We start from the raw sequence: 9,500 nt of genomic DNA, 5'->3' as shown, positions 1-9,500 counted from the left end.
ACACTCTCTCAAACTTCATTACATGCCCTACTATTCTTGTTGGAGGATGTATTAAAGGGGATTTAAGCCCAGGCATATTGCATGTCTCTATAGAGTTTAACAAAAAAAATAATTACTGTGTAACCCTACTATTTTTCACAAGTTAAGCCCCTACTGGACACCCAGAAGAGAACAAAACTAACCTTAGTGCTTCAAACCATGGTGTGGGTGGCTCCCCAGTCCTGGCAAGAATTCCTCCCAAGCTGTGATTAATAATACTGCCTCGCCCCCAGTATCAATAAAAGAGGGATTGTGCAGGTGGCAGTGTATAGGGCAGGGTCCCGGGGATGAGGGCCCAGACCATGAGATCAGCTATACGGTAGTCCCTCACATCTTCTCCTTTAACTCACCCAGCCACCCAGTGGGTGCCTTAATGCTACATCACTGGCTGGTGAGATTATATTGTTCACTATAGAACATGTTCCTCCTTAACTGACCTTCATTTTGGTGCCTACTATTGCCTATCAACCCTGCTTCACTGCACCTGACCTGGCATGCCCCCTCCTAACACAGTGGGGGACATGAGTGGGGAACGCGGCTGGGTACTTCAGATTTTCCTCTATAGCAGCGATTCTCAACCTGTGGGTCGGGACCCCTTTGGGGGTTGAACAACCCTTTCACAGGGGTCGCCTAAGACCATCGGAAAACACATATTTCCAATGGTCTTAGGAATAATTTTATGGTTGGGGGTCACCACAACAAGATGAACTGTATTAAAGGGTTGTGGCATTAGGAAGGTTGAGAACCACTGCTCTATAGTTATGCCTCTGGTATCAGCATAATGGGGCACAACTGGGATGGTTCAGGGGCATGGTTTTCCACAAGCTAGGTGGCCAATAGGTTGATAATTAGGGCACCCTGGTGGGGAGGGCCCTGTGTACTTAGTAGTATCAGTATCATGACTGCTGGTGTGGCCCTGCTTATATCCACTGCAATTATAAATTCTACTACACTGTGGGGCCTAAAGTATCTGTTACCTGTTAGAGGAAAACTATACAAAGTTGTTTAGTAACAGCGTCCAAAGGAAAACTACACCCCCCCAAACAATGTAGATCTCTATAAAAATGTATTGCATAAAGCAGCTCATATGTAAAGCCCTGATTCATCTAAATAAACCATTTTTGGTTACTCCTAATACAAATTCCTCTAGAACCTTCTTAGAACCGACAGTTCTAGAGGAACTGAAACGCAATGATGTGGGGGATGATGCGAATTTCCTAATAAATTTGTTCTTCCCTTGTCCATGAGTGCTTCCAGATTGTGTGACTATATATACTGTGTATATATATATATGAGAAGACAGCTACTTTTTGAATGAATTTTATTTTCCCCATTGGACAGTCCACTACATGTATTTTAGTCATAATATTTTGCTATAGAGGATCAGTCCTTGAGGGGGCAATAAGAGGCCATAGAATACCTATATGAAGAAGTCCTGCCAGGCTACCTTGAATTAAGTGGGAGGGTGCAGTTAGCAGCCGTGCAACTGTAGGAACAAACAAGCCAGTGAAAGCCAGCCAGTCATCCCAGCCCATGCAAGGGTGTATTTGAGGAAGATGGAAAGGAGCTGGAATTTTGGCACAGAACAAGAATCCTACTGAGCTACTCAGCTTGCTGCTTCTAACCACTTTCTGGTGAGTCCACATTTTTCTACACATTTTTCCTCATAAGACTGTAGTTTTGTTGCATAATTAATTTTCATTTATATGGGCAATTTTATTATAATACAGTTTATTATCAGAAGTTTCAAGCTGTAATGTCCCATGTTTAAACGACATACCCCTATTAGAATAGGTACAAAATGCAGATATCAGGGAGAGAGAAATGTTCCTGCTTCATTGCTTCTGACTGCAGGACACATGAATACATTTTATTTGTGCTATAATAGGCCCCTAGGAGTTCATCCCCTAATGCTGAACACACATACTGTAATAACAGCTTGGGGTGTTTTATTCACTCTTAAAATGAATTAATGGCTTCATCATAATCTCTCATGGCATGATCCAGTTTATATCTGTAAATAAAATGAAAGTGTGGAAATAAAACCGGCTGGAACACATCAGTAGCTCTAAACATGGAAACAAATGTTTCCTGTTCATTCAGAGCAAACAGAGCCACTTTTATCTTGTCAGCTTCGAGCTATAGTTAAACCTTTGCTTCTTTAAGTCTCTCTAATATTTAAAGAAAAGATGCAGGCATCCTCTAAATGAATAGTTTATAGATACCTTACACATAAGTGATTTTAAATGTATTCCCTGACTCAACTACTTAGGTTCTGGAATGACCTACTGTATGTCCTAAAGCATTGGGATAGTTACTTATTGCAATTAAAAACATATCACTCAACTTGCATATATATTTTAATGGTCCTCCTGAGGATTGTGGGAAATGTAGTCAGTAATGAAGGAGCATTGCATCCTCTCCACTTTCTGATAAGATACTACATAATTACGTTTTTATCCTGTTGCCTTCTGAATATTGAATGACTGAATAGTAACAATTTTGACTGAAGGACCATGTCTTTTAAAGAAGAGTTTACTCTATTTCAACATCAGAGACAACTGTGTGGATTCTCGTGGTTGCTAGTTATTCACTGGTGATTTATTCACTTTAAATGATGGACTTGGTAGCTCATATAGAAGGAGTGCCCCATTCTAGTCTGCCTAGAGACTGGTTATTTGTGCACTCCATAATTACTCAAAAGGGGACATGGGTCATTGTTAAGAGTTAACACAGTTATTATAGAAATTCTAAAGGAATTTACATCTCCTTAGCTCAGACTTGAGTTCATTGCTAGAAGGAAAGGTGATTAGATGGGGGATCACTGTGCTCAGCTGTCACTGGGAGAAGTTGAGTCAGCAGCACTGAGGCGCTTAGAAGAGAACACCTCCACCTCTCAAGCAAGTTTAGAAACCCTCTGATTTTTCCACAAAGCCATAGAGACACAGTACGGAGGCAGTCACGCCACCCACACACACTCTCACAGGCTACATCTTTCCACCGTCAAGATTCCAGGGCAGAGAAGTGAATAGAGGAGCAGGCAGCTTCAATGGTGCTATTTAATAGTAACAGTAATGATCCGCGTAATGCAAAGCACATGGAATCTATGGAGGGTGTTCTAAGGCAGGAAAAACTCCCCCTGTATTTCTATGAAGTCTTTCATTGCAGGTTAAGAGATTGGAAGCCCTGTGGCCTTTAGACTCATGTTATCAACTAATGTCTGTGATTCAATGCACAGCTCATTCACATTCAAGCCACTCAGTTTGTAAATCAGAGCATATATATATATATATACACATATAGCTGTCATTTTTATGTTTTATAGAGAATCAAAAGAGATTAATGTGATACTGACACCATAAGGAGTATTTTAACATTTTCCATAGATGGTAATTTTAAATATGCCTCTACCCTCAATCAAAACCCATTGGGAGGGCTGTCTGGTTGCTATGTAACACTGAAGTGCTACCTGACCACTGCATGGAACTCTACAGAGCCCAGCCTACTTGGCCTGCCTCTGCTCATTGATCATAACTAAAGGAAGCATGTATGAAACCATGTGAAATACCCATGAGATTATAATCACTTACCTGAAAAAAAGAAAACTGCCTTGTGCCCAGGGTACCTCTCTAGGAGCACCACGTAGCCATCTTCTTCTATGATCTCTGCAGCCCCCGGCCAGTGCACATGGTGAGTAGAGTGAAAAGTCGGGTTTTTGCTTATAAGTTTTTTTTTCACTCTAATGGACACGTGCACCACAGATGTAGAGCAATTCAAGAAAGAAGAAGAAAATGGTGGCATGGCGCTCCTACATAAGTACTCTGGGCCAGTGCAGTTTTCAGCTAATGGAAGCACCAACCCACGTTTTCATGTATGCAATTATTACATATTGGCACCCCCCAGTGATCTTTCCCTCTCCTTAAGAGCTAAACTACATGGGAGCTTCCATTGGATGGAGTGGGATTGACAGATCACATCCTAGTGATGTAGTCGCATGGGTCAGATGCAATGGGTTTGACAGAAAAATCTCATGTGTAAACTGCATGGAACATTTGCCATTCACCTTTTGTAAGGCAATACTGCATGCTGAGTCTGCATCCAACAAGATAAAATTAGATGGTGTCTGAAAGATTTTTTTTTCTCATTGAAATATTTTGACTGTTAAATTGAAGCATGAACAAAAGACACCATTCAACTTTATCTTATCTGACTTTACACTGACTTGTATTGTTGCATGGTGTTGCATGACAAGACTTTGTGGTTCAGATAAAAACTGCAAAAAAATCTGATCACAATCTACCATGTAGTTAAAGGAACGGTAACACCAAAAAATTAAAGCGCTTTAAAGTAATAAAAATATCATGTTTTGATGCCCTCCACTGGTAAAAGTTGTGTTTGCTACAGAAACACTACTGTAGTTTATATAAATATGCTGCGTGTAGCCACGGGGGCAGCCATTTAAACTGAAAAAAGGAGAAAAGGCACAGGTTCTAAAGCAGATAACAGATAAGCTCTGTAGACTATTATGGTGTTTTATCTGTTATCTGCTATTTGACCTGTGCCATTTCTCCTTTGAATGGCTGCCCCCACAGCAACTTTGTTTGTATAACTATAGTAGTCTTTCTGATGCAAACACTCAACTTTCAACAGTGCGGGGCAACAGTAGATTATATTGTAATTATTTCTATATACTTTCCTTTTTTTTTTTGGTGTTACTGTTCCTTTAAGTCCTTACAAGTAGTTTTTTCATCCATGCAACTATATCTGACTTGTAGGATGCAATCTGTCAATCCGATGCCATCCTACAGAATCTCCTGTGTAGTTTAGCCCTTATTGTCTGGCACTGGTGACCCTGGTCAAACATCTGAATGGCATAAGCATCAGAAAATGCAAGAGCAGGTGGTTACACAATTCAAGTTTTGGCACCAGTACAAAGGTTTCTTCTGGCTTCTTGGCTTGTGCTGGAGGACATTATGGTGAAGACACATGGTGATTAGTTGTTGCAACTTTTTAAAAAGTCCCAGTGACTATTCAGTGTATAGGAAGTCAGCATGAAAAAGTTTCCACAATTAGTCGCCGCCACCAACTTTTTAAAAAGTTGCGTTGACTAATCGCCCCATGTGTCATCGCCATAAGGGACGGACTACAAAACCATGCATGTGAGATAATCTGCTCCAAGGTTTGGGGTTTATCCAGAGGGAAGTGATGCGAATGGTTTCATTGTTGTCTGGAGTCATTGCAGCAAAGCTTTTTCCAGAGATTTCAGCAGTTAGTTTTGTGCTGTTAGTTTCACAGCATGCTCCCCCTAGTGACTGGATATGGATTTGTTAAAAAATATTACTCTTTATAATGATGAAATAGGCCAACTTAGAGGTATGGGATCTGTTATCTGGAAACCCGTTATCCAGAAAGTTCCAAATTACGGAAAGGCCATCTCCAATAAAGTCCATTATAAGCAAATAATTCTAATTTTTAAGGTTATTCTCTGTAATAATAAAACAGTACCTTGTACTTGATGGTATCTCTCATTTGATCTGAGGGGTAATTTACTACAACCCTGATGCCCATTTAAAAACACATCCGGGGTTGGATTGGAAATCCGGTGCTGGGTACATGCATAGCCAAATGTGGTGGGTACAAGGCAGCCGTGTCCTTACAAAGGGTCTAAATAATGTACGTTAGGAGACTGGTAGGGGGCAGGAAGGAGTGTGCCTATGTACCAGGCAGCACCCTATTCAGTGGGAATCAGGGTCCCTTTTTTGCACTTTTCATCCTGCTCTGCCATTAGTAAATGACCCCTCTAGGCACATCATCATCTGTGTATATGTCCAGTCAGCCTTCCATCTGCTTTCTTAACTTTACCTAAATGCTGCCAAGTCCTGAACTGGCACTGCTTTCCTATTTGGATTTGTGTTTGTATGTGTGACATATTGCGTACTTTGCATGTCTGACCCCGTGCTTACGCATTAGGGCTCGGCAGCACCTGTGGGCGCAAGTCCTTGACTTCAGAATGGAGTTTAATTCAGTGTTACCTGCATTTAGTCATGGTGTATTCATGAAGGTCAGTTGGGGAGAGATACGTAGCTGTATCCCCTGCAGTCCCCTACCCACCCCCTAACTTGCTAGTCATTAATCCTGCATGAGATGCAGAAAACAGGTATTCCCCAGATCCAAGTGTTTCCTGAATAAGAAATGAGCAAGATTTTGTGTCCCATAGTACCCAATGGTGTAAATATGGCGTTGGTTCTTTCTTTGCTGTTAAAAAATCTCTGTAATTTGCACCTGAATTAATTTGAACCCACTCACACAAAATAGGGATGAGGGACCATAACCTTGCACCTTAAAGGGGTGATTGAGCTTTAATTTAACTTAACTAGATTGTTATAGAATATGCTGTTTCTAGAAGCTGTGCAGATGGTCTTTATTATTTCTTTTTTATAGTTTATTAATTTTTTGCCTTTCTTTGCTACAGCTTTCCAGCTTTCAATCAGGGTCACTGACCCCCAGCAGCCAAAAATAATTGCTCTGTAAGACTGCGATTTTATTCTTATTGCAGAGCTCTCAACCCCGGGGGATTATTTCCTGGGGGACTGTTGCACCATTGGGTGGAGGTGCCATTTGTGCATGCATGCGTCGGCGGAAGTTACGTCTGCGCTTGCGCAGAGAGGCGCCCGTGGGATTCTTAGCAACGGGAGACCAGCGGGAGACTCCAAAACGAGACTCCCAAAAATTACGGGACAGTTGACAGCTCTGTTATTGTTACTTTTTATTGTCTTTCTTTCAATTCAGTCCCTCTCCTGTTCATATTTCAGTCTCTCATTCAAACAACTGCCTGGTTTCTAAGGTAAATAAGACTGTCAATGTCTACATCATACTAAAAGTTAATTCAAAGATGAACTGACCCTTTAAGAATACATCATTTCTAACATTCCAGATCTAGGGAAGTTTAGGCCATACTCCCTAATTCCCTCTTTAATGACATATATATTAACAATCTGCCCAGCCTCAAGTCTCATGGTTGTTTAAGTCACTTGGCAGGACATTACTGCCAAATCTGACAAGGTTGGAAAGTATGAAAATATGGTGTAAGTCATTTGAACAGGGGTAGGACAGCACCAACTATAATGAAAGTCTAGATAAGAAAAACACATTATTATAGATTGAAGCTTGGGAGGGGGCTCATTTGCACCTTTGTTTTTCTGCCACAGAAATAATATAGGATCACATTTTCATATCTGCCTGCCTAATGTTTTTACCATGCATCTATATGCATTTATGTCATTTTTTATTTATATGTCACTATTTATTTGTACAGCTCTGTACTATTCATTAATAATACTGAGAATGGAACCCCACTACAGGAATTAAAAAAACAGTTAATTACAATTAAGCACCATAATACAGAAGAAAGGAGGCCCCTGCCCCACAGAGCTTATAATGTTAGTGAATATGGCAAAGCTAACACTTTGATCCACTGTTATTCAATGTGGTTTTTTTTTAAAGTGAAAATAGGTGCACACACTGTTACTGCTTTGGCATATTGTATTGGGCTCGCTAATGCTAATGGGGGGGATCCCAGCACCTAGCGGGCCATAACACTTCTATTTTAGTAATCCCGGGTGACAGTAGAATGTGGGTTAACAAGAAAGGTAACACATGATGACACAGTCCCTTCACATGAGTGACAAGCAAGGTAATAATGGCAAAGGAAGCAAGACTGCAGCACATTAACATTATTTAATGAAGGTACAATAGGCATAACTACACACCATTACTGAAGGAAATATTTCCCCACTTCTGTTTCATAACGTAATGCTTTTCATACAAATGCAGGGGGAACATTCATTATTCCTTATACTGTATGGAAAAGAGAATGTAAATCTATTTACTGTGCTATCTCCACAGATTCCATTAAGCCGAGCACCTATTGTTAGGTACATGATTGGAATGCCATACTCATACACTTAATTCTAGCATGTCTTCTCCAAGACACATGTACACATGAGCATAATGACCGTCAGGTCCCTGGTTTGCCTTCTAAAGTTTTTAAAAAAAAACTTTTTTTCAACCAAATAATGTGAGTTTATAATACATTTTACTTGTTTGCATTGTGACAACTAGTATAAGTAATACAATGAGTTAGAAAGAGAGATCCACCTGCAGACTGCAACTGCCCACCCAGTGGGTTAGGGACATGCAGTAGAGAGTATATTATTTAGCACTGACGCTCACCTAGTACCTGTCAGAGTCAGCCCTCTCTGGTGGGCATTCTGGAGGCAAATGGCAGGGCTGGGTGTGGTAGGCAGGTAAGTTGTACCTATAGGAATGCACATTTACATAAGCACCTTGTAGACCAATTGGCCGTACTAGCATGTAATGCAGCTTATACTCATCTTCTAGGTACTGGGAAAAGGCAAATGAATATCCCAGCTGAAATTTGCTAATATTGATGCTGTTTAGACTGAGGCAACAGAACAGACTAATTGGCATTTTTCACTTTCCTCGGCAAGGAAAGCTTGGTTGGCAGGTGTCTTCTCTTTTTCTGCCCCAAGAAAGTCACATAGTTGTCTACATTTGTAAAGGCAAAGGAACCTGTTATCTGCAATGCTCAGGACCTAGGGTTTCCCAAAAAATGGGTCTTTCCATAATTTGGATCTCCATAGTTCAAGGTTATTAAAAAACCTTTAGACACTTATTAAAGCTAATAGGATTGTGTTGCTTCCAATAAGGATTAATTATATCTTAGTTGGGATCAAGTACAAGGTACTGTTTTATTATTACAGAGATAAAAGGAATTATATTTTTAAATTGTGAATTATTTGATTAAAAAGGAGTCTATGGAATATAGATTGGAGCTTTATGGTTAATGAGTTTCCAGATAAAGGATCCTATAACTGTATTGCAAAAGGCTTACTGGATAACCATACATAGCATGCCAATGTTCTGTTTTCAAAACACTGTTTATTAATTAAAGTTTAAATTGGGTGTTGTTACCTTCTGGTTATTGGAAAAGATTGGAATATTTAGAGTGATAAAATTCAAAAATAAGCCCTGTTCCTGTAAGTGAAGGGACATTAGCAGCATGGTGCGACATTATTAGAGGATTTATCTTTTTGGTGGCTTCCCTTATAGCTCCGTCAGTGATTTATAGCCTTGGCAGTCTCCGCAGAAATGTATGAAAATTATTCATTGAATTCCAAAGATGTTTGAGAAAACAAATTGTAAAACTATGTGTTTTTTTTAATGTTGTTTTAAAAGTTCATAAGGCAATGCCAACAGCATATTTCAGTAGCATATTTTTACAAGTGGGACATAAGTCAAATACATGTATTTGTAACAAAACCCTTAAGGCAATCATCCCAAGTTCATGGATGGCTCTCCATGGTCTGATGGTTATAAAGAAAACATTCTAAATCATACACATAATAGAAGCTTGTCTTATACTTTTATAGGGCTAATTT

The 9,500-nt window shown here is 39.9% G+C and overlaps 1 protein-coding gene across 1 annotated transcript in view; it reads left to right on the top strand.

Moving 5' to 3' along the window:
- The first annotated feature begins 1,565 nt into the window (after window positions 1-1,565).
- The window catches only part of loxl4 (lysyl oxidase like 4), a 46,461-nt gene continuing 38,526 nt past the window's right edge, over window positions 1,566-9,500 (top strand). Inside the window, exon 1 of the mRNA XM_018095780.2 lies at window positions 1,566-1,673. The gene's annotated coding sequence lies outside the window, so the exon portion shown is untranslated. The remainder of the gene's footprint in view (window positions 1,674-9,500) is intronic.

The sequence above is a fragment of the Xenopus tropicalis genome, chromosome 7, assembly GCF_000004195.4.
Source record: "Xenopus tropicalis strain Nigerian chromosome 7, UCB_Xtro_10.0, whole genome shotgun sequence".
Classification (NCBI taxonomy): Eukaryota; Metazoa; Chordata; class Amphibia; order Anura; family Pipidae; genus Xenopus; species Xenopus tropicalis.
The sequence above is the reverse complement of the archived record's forward strand: the minus strand, read 5'-3'. Positions and strand labels throughout refer to the sequence as shown.